This window comes from Narcine bancroftii, chromosome 3 (genome assembly GCF_036971445.1).
Source record: "Narcine bancroftii isolate sNarBan1 chromosome 3, sNarBan1.hap1, whole genome shotgun sequence".
Lineage (NCBI taxonomy): Eukaryota > Metazoa > Chordata > Chondrichthyes > Torpediniformes > Narcinidae > Narcine > Narcine bancroftii.
The window spans coordinates 329,967,571-329,981,257 of NC_091471.1; the positions used below are offsets into that span (position 1 = coordinate 329,967,571).

Sequence of the window (13,687 nt, forward strand, 5' to 3'; positions counted from 1 at the left end):
TTCACTCAAATAAAAGTGGCAATTTTGTTTTGCTGTGAAGTCCACGCTGAGAATCACGACCCCCACCCCCCAAAAAAATTAATTTTGTCAGAATTTGTTTTCGCAACGACGAGGAGAAATCAGCACTTGCAGAAAGCAGCTATCTCAAGGATAAAAACCCAAGCAGAAAATGTTGGAGAATCTCAGGCCAAGCTGTGTCTGTGGAGAGATAAAGGGCCCCCATCGCTGCATACGTCTGCCTTTGAATCATTACATTTTCAAAAAAAGCACCATTTTTCTCTTCATTCAAATCTTCCCCAAGGGGCATCTCAAACTCTTGGCTGCTCACAGAACCAGTTGTGGAGGGGGAAGGGATGACCTCAGGCGTGTGCTTTTCTTTCCACAGAGGGAGTAGTGGGTGTCTGGAATGCTTGGCTGGGGAGCTGGTGGACACTGGTACAATAGGGGACATTTAAAATACTTAGAAGGGCACATGGATGCAAGAAAAATAGAGGGTTATGGATCTGAAGTAGGGAAGGCTTAGATTGTTGATTACCATAGCAGTTGGCACAACACCGTTACACCACCAGTGAGCAGGACTGGGGTTCACATCCAGTGCTGACTGTAAGGACTGTACGTTCTCCCTGCATCTGCATTGGTTTTCCCGTTTCCTCCAACTGTTCAAAACATACTGGGGGCTATTGTCAATTGGATGGGCTGGAATGGCCTATTACCGTGCTGTAGAACTAAATTTAAATATAAAATTTGGACTATTGTGGTGGCGCACATCGCAATACAAGCAAACAGGGGCTACGTTTGTCACGACCGCAGCAGTGGAGCAGCCGCATCAAGATGGCTTCGCTCATGGTCAGAGGGGCCGTGCACACGCACTCAGCTGAGTCATTATGACACCCCCGGAGAAAGGTAAATACCCAGCTCTCAAGAAGCTCCACTTAAGTACTTTCACCCTGTCCAGATGACAGTGCGCCACCAGACTCGTGCATCCGCCCTCATGGATGAAATGCTCACGCTAGCAGAGGGCCACAAGCTGTGCCTCATGTTTGAGAGGCTTTCCTGCAGCAGATGTCAGATGACATACAACTGCTGTTAGTGGATGAGGATTTCTCGGATCCATGCAAGGTCGCAGTCAGAGCAGATGTCCTAAATGTGAAAATGAGTCGCTCAGGTGGCTCACAATTGCACCCAGTGTCAAACATCCAAAGTCCACCATCAGGTCAAGACCCCGGTCCACCAGGTCGACCATCCGAAGAGGTGGTTTGAATATATACATGTCAACATCATGGGCCCACTGCCCGTCTCCCGAGACGCCTGGTACCTCTTCACAGTAATAGTCTGCACAAGATAGCCGGAAGCCATCCTTTTAAAGACACCTCAACTGATTCCTGTGCCAGGGCACTGCTCACACATTGGCTCGCAAGGTTTGGGGTACCAGCCCACATAACCACTGACAGAGGGGCGAAGTTTATGTTAGCACTATGGACACAGCTTGCATCACTCCTGGGCATCAAGTTGCGCCACTCCGCCATCTATCACCTACAGTCCAACAGACTTGTTGAGTGTTTCCACCACCACATGAAGTCAGCTCTCATGGTCTGTTTAAATGGACTCAGTTGGGCAGATGAGCTCTCCGAGATCCTACTGGGCATCAGAACAGCACCTAAAGATTTACAGGCATCCTCAGTAGAATTGGTGTACGGTGTCCTGCAAACTCTGCCAGGCAAATTCTTCCCAACGTCCAAAGACTCATGCACCGAGGGGAAAGCATCATTACAAGACCTATGGGACAGGTTAGCCTCTTTTGCACCCCCCCACCCACCACAGACGCCAGCCTGTGTCCATCCCCAAAGATTTATCAACCACAGACTTTGTAATCGTCCGCTCAAGTCCGCATTTGCCCCCCTCCAACGACCTTATGAAGGCCCGTACAAGGTCCTGCACAACTCAGGGAAAACTGTCACACTAGACATTGGGGGTAAGGAGGAACTGTTCACAGTGGACAGGCTGAAACCGGCACATCTGGACCTCAGCCAGATCGTACCAGCGCAGCCCAAACCACTCATTTGGTTCAGGCAAGCACAATTCCACCTCTGGAAGATCACCTCCGACCTGACAATGTTCTACCATGTCATCAGCTCCTTCGACATAGGCACAGTCCCTTGGGATAACAGGACACTAGAGCTGGTTCTAGGGAGGTGGAAGATTGTGGCCTCGCATATCGTGACGCAGGCAAACCAGCTCCGCATTGGTTATAGCCGCAGGAGCAGAGCAGCCGCGTCAAGATGGCGCCGCTGGGTTTTGCTTCCCTTGTAGTCAGAGGGGCCACACTCGTGCACTCGGCTGCGTCGTTACGTCACTGCCCACACAGAGGAGGGACTTGCCGGCCATAAGGCACAGCTTATAAGGCACAGCGCGGGGTTTTCAAATTAAACCAGTGGAAGTGAAACTGACTCACAGTGTGTAGTCTCGTTCTTTCATTCCCTTTCTGTAGGTATCACTACATTATCTCGTTTTTATGCAGATCTACCTCCTCGATGTGATAAATGGAACAATGAAGGTACATTAATTTGTATGTTCTGGACATGTCAAAGTCTTGAGAAGTATTGTATCAAACTATTTCAAACATTCTCTACACTTTTTAAAGTTAATTTTAAACCTAATCCCTTGACTGTTTTATTCAGTATTGCTGGAGAGAGAGGCATAATGTTAACGACATCTGAACTGCATGTTCGAGCTTTTATTTCTCATGGTAAGGCAGGCAGTGCTGCTCAGACGAAGGTATGTTGCCTGCCTAATCACGCTCAATAGCTACGTGATGTCATGTCATGTTTAAACTTGGAGATTCAATGCTCAATTTCTGATTGGAATGTAAATTTTCAAACACTGTGGGGACCCTTTTTGAGTTACTTCTATCTTTGATCTGTTACGAAGGTAAAACTGTCAACTAATGAAGTAATTTATCACTGATAAGATTTTTTTTGGCCAGATTCATTCTTGGTCATGGGTTTAGATTTTCCTTTTTTAATAATAAGATATCAATATAATCTGTTTGATTAAATTGTGGGGTACCTTGGATGAAATTATACAGTTTAAGTGTTATCTTCTTGAATTTTAACGTATATCTATCTGTATGTACTCTGTATTTTTGGAGGTGAAATTTCAATGTTAATAAAAAATATTGAAAAATTAAAAAGATTTAGCTAGGTCAGCAGATTGTGGGTCAAAGGCCCTGTACTGTGTGGAATTCTCTCTGCTTCCGTGAGCCTCACACCTACCCTCCAGTGTTGCTGCTGCCCACCACAACCTTCACCCCTGCCCTGTCGCTGCCAATCCCTGTGATTTCTCTATCTCTGCGCTCCCTTCTTCTGACCTGTCTCGCACAAAAACTGATCCTTGGTGGGTGGGTGAGAAGGCTGCTCCTCCTCTGGACCCTGTCACCTCCCTCTGTCTCAGCTCAGTCTCTCGAAATGCTCCTGGGTCTCTCGCTGCCGTGGGAACTGCTGCCTACCACGGGCTTGTCACCTCGCCTCCTCTGATGCTGCTGGCTCGGGTTCAGGGCTCCTGCAATTCACACGGGGACAAAGTCGTGGTTAGATCAGAAAGCAGCACACAAAGGGGCGGCGCAAGGGCCGTCTGTATCAGTCACCCATCGGATTTTGGCTGGGGTTCCCCAGGCTGCGTGTTCCATGCCCAGGGTTGCAGCTCCTGGTCATCCCCAACTCCACAGCTGCCTGAGCTGCCCCACTCAACAGAAGGTGCTCAATCCCAAAGTAAACCATTGCAACTGGAAACGCTAAAGGAATTTACCAAGGTACTAACTCTGCAGATGATACAAAAAAAGATGGTAGGGCAGGTGGTGCGTAGGAAACCAAGAGGCTGCAGAAATTTGGATTGATTAAGAGGTTGAGCAGAGGTGCAGATGAAATACAATGTTGGAAAGTGTACGGTCATGCATTTTGGCTGGAAGAAATAGACAGGCAGATTATTCAGATGGGAAGAAAATTCAAAATTCCCAAGGTGGCAAGAGACTTGAGTTGTCCTGCAGGATACCCTAAAGGTTGACCTCCAGGTTAGAGCTGGCAGTGATGAAGGCAAATGCAATATTGGCATTCATTTCTAGAGGGATTGTATAAAAGAGCATAGATGTGATCTTGAGATTCTATAAAACACTGGTGAGACCTCACTTGAAGAACTGTCCACAGTTCTGGTTGACGTATTTGAGAAGAGATGTGATGGTGTTGGAGAGGGTTCAGATTTATGAGAATACCAGGAATGAAAGAGTTAGCATATGAGGAACAATTGTTGGCTCTTGGACAGTACTTGTCGGGAGTACAGAAGGATGAGGCATTTCAAATGCTGAAAGGCCTGGACAGAGTAGATGTGGTAAAGATGTTTCCCACAGTAGGGGAGTCTAGGATAAGAGGGCATAATTTAACAGCAAGACGTGGAAAAATTTCCTTTATCCAGAGGGTCATCAATCTGTGGAACTTACTGCCACAGATGGCTGTGGTAGCAAGGTCATTGGGTGTATTTAAGGCAGATTGACAGGTAGTTGATTGGTCAGGGCATCAAGGGTTACGAGAGAAAGCCAGGGAGTGGGTCTGGGTGGAAGGATGGATCAGCTCAGAATAGCGGAGCAGACTTGATGGGCCTACTTCTGCTCCAATATCTTGTGATTCTGTTATGGCTGCAAGCCCAGTGAGATCAGCAACGGTGGAGACTCCAACTGATCTCTACCTCAAAAATACAGGAGGGGGTGAAGGTCACCATTGACCAAATTCGACAGAACCTGGAGATTGCCGGCATGCCCAGCAAAGAGATTCCCAGAGCGCGGCAGGTGTTTCAGAACAATTGGGGATAACCATCTGTTTGTCTCCCACTGGAATGAAGAGAAAGGGTTCAAGAATTCAAACAAAACTGCCAAGCACACACAGGTGAGCTGATGTCAGTACTGGAGAGGTACTACTCGAGGTGACCAGCCACAATGCCAACCAGAGAAGTCCAATTCAAGCAGTGCAGAGACATGCCGACCACTGTATTCATCAATGCCAGTCCCATTTCTCAGCCTCACTGATTCAAGGACTCAGAACCATGGAATACTGCAGCATAGAAAACAGGCCCTTCAGCCCTTCAAGTCTATTATCAAACTATTATTCTTGCCTTGTCCCACTGATCTGTACCCAGTCTATAGCCTTCCATACTTCTCCCATCTAGGTACCTGTCCAAATTCTTCTTACATGTTGAAATTGAGCCTTCACCATTTCAGCTCGTTCCACAATCCCACCGCAGACTCCCCAATGTTCACCCTTTCATGGTTATGTCCTCTGGTTTGTAGTTCACCAAATATCAGTGGAAAAAGCTTGTTCTATCTGTACTCTCATAATTTTGTACATCTCTATCAAATCTCCCTTCATTCTTCTACACTCCAGGGAATAAAGACCTACCAAGTTATTTCCCTGTATCTCAGTATAACAACTCCGGGCAACATCCTAGTAAATCTCTGCATTCTTTCAGTCTTGGTGATGTCTTTCCTGTAGTTTGGTGACCAAAACTGCACATTCTCCAAATTTGGCCTCACCAATGTCTTATAAAACTTTACCATCACATCCCAACTCCTATGCTCAATACTTTGATTTATGAAGGCCAATGTGCCAAAAGCTCGCTTTACAACCCTATTCACCTGTGACCGGGTTCAATCCCACATTTCTTTTGCCACTTGCAGGGAGCTTGCAGACCTGCAGCTCAAAATCCCTCTGTGGATCAATGCACCTGAGGGTCCTGCTGTAGACGTGATCAGATTAAATTCCATGTGGCATTTCTCCGCCAAAATTTCCAACCTGTTGACCTTGTGCTCTGTCCTTTGACACCCTTCATCGTTGCCCACAACTCAGCCAGTTTTTATCAACCTTTGGCATGGCGCATTTGATTGGATAATTGGAGAGGCGGGGCAGGTGGGAAAATATCACATCTTAAGGCTACTATTGACCCTGAACTCACAGTGATCTGTCATCATCAACAGATAGTTGTCCACAGGAGCTCACTGAGCTTGAAGTGACGACTTCCCTGCAATGGAGACGCTTCAGTAAACTGTGCATGGCTCGCGCACCACACAGCTGTGCATGGGGAATATGTGGCATGCACCACTCAGCTCAAGGTTAGCATACACAACCATGCTGTGCATAGACATCTGTGTACAGGGCTACTGTACACACGTACACAGTAGTAAAGTCAATAAAAGATTTTTATTAGGAGGGAAAAAACTTCATGATAAACATGATTTTTGCACAAAGCTGTGCTATGCGTTAACATGATTCAACTAAAAGAGCAAGTTTCATGTCTATTTAAAACATCGGAGAACTTCTAAGATTTACTTTTCACTGCCTTCCCAGTGCATACTAGGACATCAACTCCATAAAACGAGGTCCTGATTCTAACCTATCATCAATCAAACAGCCTGATCAATTTAGGAATTCATCATCTCTTGTGAGTGGTTTATCTATTACAGTGGGGTATTCTCAGCCATGGAGTTGAACATCAACCCCTTCTTCAGTGGGGCTATGCAGGCAGGCAGGAGGGGAGGTTCATCTGCTGGGAGGCAAGACACAGAAGGTTGTGGGTTAAGAAGAGGAACAGATCTTTGCTGGAACGGCAACCTCTGACCCTTGTGTCGCAGAAGATGCGCTATTCCGATGGGCGGGAGCAGGAATGAAGTTTAGGCTTTCTGGACTGACCCAGGGTTCAAAGAGCCATGAACACCTGAGCAAAAGATGCTATCTCTTGTGCCAGGCCTGGTCTTTAGTTGCCTTGAACAGGGAGTTATTGGATCGTGCACCCCTCAGGGAGGCTGATCCACCACACCTTTGCCTAAACACCTGCTGTTCGACCAGCCGTCTATTTGCTCCAGGTTTCTGCCTATTCAGTCTGTGCAACCCATCTCCCACCCCACTGCCCTGGAGGGCTTCTGCAAAACCCTCACTTGAAAGGGTTAATGGCAGGGCAGGGCGTGAGCCCCAGGAGCCGGCTCTCCACCTGGATGTCTTTTTCCCTCAAGCATGTGGGAGCGGACTGGATCAATCAAGCGGCGCAGCCATTTCACAACCTCGACCCCAGCCCTTCATCATCGTGTCTAGCGAAAGAACAGGAGTGCAGTGGAAGATCTCTGACGCCTGGGCTTGTGGAGGTGGGAAGGGGATTCCACAGGGGAAGACTGCTGGAGGATGGGGGGGGGGGGTCATAGCTGCAAAATCTGGATGGGAAAATGGGAAAAAGCACCAACGTGTCCTTCTGCGCCCATCCCGCATGCCCAATGACAGGGAAAAGTAAGGAGGTATGAGAGGAAAGCAGAATGCCTCCCGCCCGCCCTCAGAGGCAGACACATCTGCTCGGGCACACCTGCCCTGCGGTTACTCGTTGGGAGAGGGTCCGGCTTCCGGAAATCCTGTCAGATCGAAGGTCAGCACCTTGCTGATGACGCAATCCCCTTGCTGTGTGCAAGACAGGGAGAGAGCAAAACAAATCAGTCCATGCACCACACATCTGCTACACCTCTGCCCCACCTGAGTGCTCCAACAATGTTCAGCACATGGAAACAGCCCCCACCCCCTCCCCACTTCTTCCCAACCAAGGGAGTCCAGATTGGACGGATGAGCCGGAGCTTGCAAGCTGGAAACCCGTGCATTGGTTCTGGAGGCTCAAAGGACTGCAGGCCCTGTCACTGGAACCCTCTGACCCCAACCCCGGACAAGACAGCGCTGAGAACATCCCAGTGCTTCACTCTGCCATTTCGGATTCCCAGCAACTTGGTTTCCATCATCGGGTCTAATCAGGATACGAGAAGAAGGGGTTCCCACTTGTGATGACTTGAAGGATTGGCCGGAGGGATTTAACGGTTTGGACTCCGTGTCCGTTTTCAGGGATTACCAATGAGCACATATGCTCTGTGCCCCGTTTTCTGAGACTGGTTTTATACCCGACCACCAGCTGGTTCGTACTGGTGTTTGTACTGTACTTTACCCATGAACCCAGTCTGGAGTATAAACAGATTGTACCTCTTTAATCCAGTGAAATTAGGACCTGGCCATTGCTGGACCACAGAAAATGACAGAAAACAGAAATTGACCCCAAAGGGAACTCCCTATGTAAACATATCAAAGGTAGAACAAAGCTTAAAATAGGAAATAATTCTGTAGGGCAATGCCTTTACAGCGCCAGTGATCAGGAAGTTAGTACAAACTCCTTACAGATAGTGCAGGACTCGAACCCCGGTTCCAATCACGCAGATTCAACCTTTACAGTGCCAGCGATCGGGACTGGGGTTCAAGCCCTGAACTATCTGTAAGGAGTTTGTACTATTGGCAGCAGATTCAAACATGCTGGACCACAGAGTACAACCTGCATTAAGGTTAAAAATGGCCGGAATCCAAAGGGTTAAAGCTGTGGGATTGGTTCTTCATGTGGCCAAAAAATAAACGATTCAGTAGCAGGTTGGATGGGGCCGGATGGTTTAAAAGTTTTAGTAGAGAACAACAGAATTGGAGAGGGGCTTGTGGAGTTTGGGACAGAGTCAAACCCAGCAACAGAACTTACCCCCGCCCCCCCCACCCCTAAATGGTTTCCAAACCTCCAGCCCGCAAGCCTTCAGAAAAGGAATCTGACAACAGAAAGGTGGGGGTGGATTATTTCAGGTGGCGGGAGAGCCAAGAGTGATAGTGAACACGATCAATAGACACTGAATGGCTTCCTCCCATGCCAGTGGTACAGGAGGCAGACACCTACCTCAGGGTAGACACCAATTAGAGCGTCGGCTTTAGTGTAGAACTCCTCCTTGAGAGAAATGACCACAGCCTGGAAGTTGGACACCGACTGCTCCTTGATGTAGTTGGCGACCTGCATGGGAGAAAACGGACGAATTGTCTTCCTCAATAAGGAAGAATATGGGAGGAAGACAGATCACTCGTTGAATGGTGTAATGACAACAACTTTGTATTCAACACAGCAAAACCAGAAGATTGTGGACTTCAGGAGGGAGTCAGGGGAACATGGCCCAGTCCTCATCAAGGACTCTGTAGAGGGTCAAGAACTTCAAATTCCTGGGGGTTAACATCTCCAAGGATCTGTCCTGAAACCTCCATGTTGATGCAATTACAAAGAAGGCTCTCCAGCAGCTATAATTTGTGAGGTGTCTGAGGAGATTTGGTATGTCACCAAAGACCTGTAAACTTCTACAGATGTACCATGAAGAGCATTCTGGTGGGTTGCATCACTGCCTGATATGGAAGCGCCAACTCTCAGGACAAGAATAAATTCAAGGGTTGTCATCTTGGCCTGCGACATCACGGGTACCAGACTTCACTCCATCGAGGATGTTAACATGAGCCGGTGTCTTAAAAAAGCAGCCTCTATCCTCAAAGACCCCACCACCCAATCTTCACCATGCTACAATTGGGAAGGAGGTACAGGAGCCTGAAGACGAGCACTCAATAACACAAGGACAGCTTCTTCCCCACTGCCATCAGATTCCTGAATGATCAATGGGCCAAAGGCACAATCTGACTTTTGGTGCACTTGTAGCGGCTCACCACAAGGCAGGTGAACCAGCCCTGCTTGTAAGCCACACAGCGGGGCAGCTGGCCAAAATGGCACCGTCGGAGGTTTCCCTTCTTCCAGTTTGGGGCTCAGAAACCCGCGCTTGGGGACCACGTGATGCTTGGATGACGTCAGCGCCCTCCAGTGCGGTTCTCAGCCAGGTCCAGGCTAGGAGTATAAGTGCAGCCCAGCAGCCTGCAATAAACTAGTCTGCTCACTGAGCTCAATCTGTCTGGTTGCATGTGTTATTGCAGGAACAGTGTAGCCGCCGCTACAATTAGTGACCCCAACTGGTTCAAACGTCTTTGAACCCATCATGAGCGAGCCTGGGATCAGCGCTATAGCCGTGAAACTGCCTGAATTCTGGGTTCAGGAGCCAGAAACCTGGTTCGTCCATGCGGAGGCCCAGTTTCACCTCCACCAGATTTCGTCCGACAACGACCAAATTCTACCATGTGGTCGCTGCCCTGGACCAGGCCACCGCCAGACGTGTGCTGCACCTTGTTCAGCACCCACTCGCCAAGGACAAGTACGAGACCATCAAGCGAGTGCTTACCGGGTCGCTCGGACTATCCAGACACCAGCGTGCTGCTCAGGTGCTGCACCTCGATGCTCTGGGGGACAGATCCCTGATGGAACTTATGGATGAGACGCTCGTGCTCATGGATAAGTGCACCAACTGCCCATTTTTCGAGTGCACCTTCTCGAACATATGCCGAGGACATCTGCCCGCTGCTGGTCCAAGAGAGCTTCACTGACCCGACGAAGCTCTCCCAGAAGGCCCGAATTATGGCTCGCACGCTTCTCGGAAGGATCAGTGATCTAACAGGTCACGAGGCATGGGCACGACTATGCCAAGCCCACCCCTAGCGCTGCGGTAGAGCACCCAGCCCTTGCAGGGGTCCCCAAGAGCATAACCAAGGCCACACCATCTGCTTCAGGCCTCTGCTTCTACCACCAGCGCTGGGGAGCCAAGGTTCGGAAGTGTCGTCAGCCCTGCTCGTTCCAGGGAAACGACTAGGCGAGTCGCTGTTAATGGCTGCGGCGGCTGGCCAAGAACACAGCCTTCTCTACCTGTGGGATTTAGTCAGCGGCTGGCACTGGAGCCCAGATCAGCGTCATACCAGCCACGGCCATGAATCCAGGAACCACCTCGTGGACCTCCCCTCCGTGCGGCCAATGCAACGGACAGTCCACTTTCAGATTGGCCAACAGAATTTCACGTGGAGGTTCACCGTCTCGTCCCTCCCAACTGCCATCTGGGTGCAAACTTCCTCCTCGCACACGGACTTCTGGTGAACATTTGAGGTAGGCGCCTGGTGGACGTCCGTACCTTCCAGGCCGTTCGCCTCGACGCCTCCTGCTCGGAGCAACCGCAGATGGCCACGATCAGCATGCCCAAAGACGAGTTCCCGACACTCCTCAAGCCACAGTTCTCCACTGCCTTGCCGCACCACGGGGTGTTCCACCACATCCCACCCAGGGCCCGCCGGTTCACACCAAGGCACGCCAGCTCCCGCCTGACAAGCTCCAGACAGCGAAGGAGGAGTTTTTGCACCTGTTGGAGCTGAGGATCATTTGGCGGTCCGACAGCCCATAGGTCTCGCCGCTCCACCTGGTCCGAAAGCCTCCGGCGGCTGGTATCCCTGTGGAGACTATTGACAGCTCAACAAGGCAACCGTTCCTGACTGTTACCCCATCCCTCACATCCAGGACTTTACGGCCAACCTGCACGGTGCGAGGGTCTTCTCCAAGGTTGACGTGGTGCGTGGATATTACCAGATCCCAGTGCAACCCGAGGACATACCCAAGACGGCCATCATCACCTCCTTTGGCCTGTTCGAATTCCTGCGCATGCCGTTTGGGCTCAAGAACGCCGCTCAGACCTTCTAGCGCCTCATGGACTGTGGGCAGGGACTTGGATTTTGTCTTTAAGGACAAAAAGACCGGGCGCAACACAAGGCCCACCTTACATGCCCTTTACTCACGGCTGGCCAATTTCAGCCTTACCATCAACCCGGACAAGTGCCAGTTCGGGAAAGAGTCCATGCAGTTCCTGGGCCATAACATCACAGCCAAAGGAGCCACGCCCGCCGCTGCAAAGGTTGCCGCCATCAGGGAGTTCCCACGCCCAAACAGCCTCAAAGGGCTGCAGGAGATCATGGGTATGATCAACTTTTACAACCCACTTCATCCAGGGAGCTGCGCGCATCATGCAGCCGCTGTTCGCCCCCATCACAGCCAAGCACAAGACACTCACTTGGAACCAGAAGCCTGCACCACATTCGAGGCCACCAGGACACCCTCGCAAAGGCCGCCATGCTCACCCACTGACCTGCATATAGCACTCTCTGTCGATGCCTCTGCCACAGCCGTTGGTGCTGTCTTGGAACAGCAGGTGAATGGGCATTGGAAGCCGCTGCCATTCTTCAGCCGCCTGCTCTGCCAGCTGGAATGCAAGTATAGTGCCTTCGACCATGAGTTACTGGCATGTACCTGGCGGAGCGGCATTTCCGCTATTTTTTGGAGGGGAGGACTTTTACCATCTTCACCGACCACAAACCCCTCACCCAGGCATTCGCGATGGCAAAGGATCCCTGGTCGGCCCGCCAGCAGCGTCACCTCTCCTTCGTGTCAGAGTTCACCACCAACATTTGGCACAAGGCGGGGAAAGACAATGTGGTTGGCGATGAACTCTCGCGACCGGCCATCTGCGTGCTGATGCCCGGCCTCGACTTTGACCAGCTCACCCAGGACGAGGAAGCTGATGAGGAGATGAGGGCCTTCAAGACCGCCATCACCAGCCTGTGGTTCCAAGATCTCCTGACTCCGAGTGGCGAAGGCACCATTCTGTGCGATATCTCCTTGGGCACCCCGCGGCCAGTGGTTCCGCAGCAGTGGCGCAGGCAGGTCTTCCGTCACATCCACGACCTTTCACATCTGTCCATCAGGTCCACGGTCCGGATGGTGGCAGAACGGTTCGAATGGCATGGGCTGTGGAAGCAGATTGCGGGCTGGGCCAGAACATGCACCCATTGGCAGACGTCCAAGGTGCACAGGCACATCAGGGCACCCGTACATGAGTTTGAGCACGTCCAGGAACGGTCCAACCACATTCACGTGAACATCGTCGGGCAACCGTTACCTGTTTACAGTGGTAGACCGCACCACTCGCTGGCCCGAGGCGATCTCGATGCCAGACGCCTCCATTGACTCCTGCTCCCGAGCCCTGTTGCATGGTTGGGTCACCCGGTTCGGCATCCCGACTCACCTCATCAGCGATCGGGGCGCCCAGTTCACATCTGCGCTCTGGACACAGCTCACCAATAGGTTGGGAATACAGCTACACCGCACCACGGCCTACCACCTGCAGGCCAATGGACTGGTCGAACGTCTGCACCGCCACCTTAAGTTGGCGCTCATGGCCCGCCTCACCGTTCCTGACTGAACGGACGAACTGCCTTGGGTATTCCTGGGCACCCACTCCACTCCCAAGGAAGATCTGCAGGCATAATCAGCTGAGCTGGTCTTCAGTGCACTGCTGGCACTACCTGGTGAGCTCGTCAACACACCTCACAATCTCCAGCGGTCGTTGCATGAACTACTTCCTCACCTCAGGGCAGGCTTGGACTCCTTTGAACCCCCACCGCCACCCAGGCACTGCACCCGCCCGACTCACGTTCCTGGTGAGCTGCTTTCCGCGGAGTTAGTTTTCGTTCGGCGAGGCCCGACACGGCACCTCTGCAGCAACCATATGAGGGGCCGTACAGGGTTATACAACATTCCAGCTCGACATTCATGCTGGACTTGGGCGGCAGACATGAGCTGTTACCATGGACAGGCTGAAGCCAACGCACCTTGATCCCACTGAGCCCGTGGTCGTTGCCCAGCCCAAGAAGCAAGGCTGCCCGGCAAAAAAGGTCATTGCCACAGGTTCTTGGGGTGGGGGGGTGGGGTACGGGGCTGTGTGATGGTTCACCACAAGGCAGGCAAACCGGCCTCGCTTGTAAGCCACGCGGCAGGGCAGCCAGCCAAAATGGCACCGTCAGGGGTTTCCCTTCCTTCCAGCTTGGGGCTCAGAAACCTGCGCTTGGGGACCACGTGA

General features: G+C 51.1%; 1 long non-coding RNA gene across 1 annotated transcript; it reads right to left on the minus strand.

The window, feature by feature from the left end:
* Positions 1 to 6,220: 6,220 nt before the first annotated feature.
* LOC138756574 (uncharacterized) lies at positions 6,221 to 9,586 on the minus strand. Its single transcript, XR_011353164.1, has 2 exons — positions 8,773 to 9,586; positions 6,221 to 7,481 (listed from the first exon to the last, which is right to left on the minus strand). It is a non-coding gene; the product is annotated as an uncharacterized lncRNA (long non-coding RNA).
* Positions 9,587 to 13,687: the final 4,101 nt, after the last annotated feature.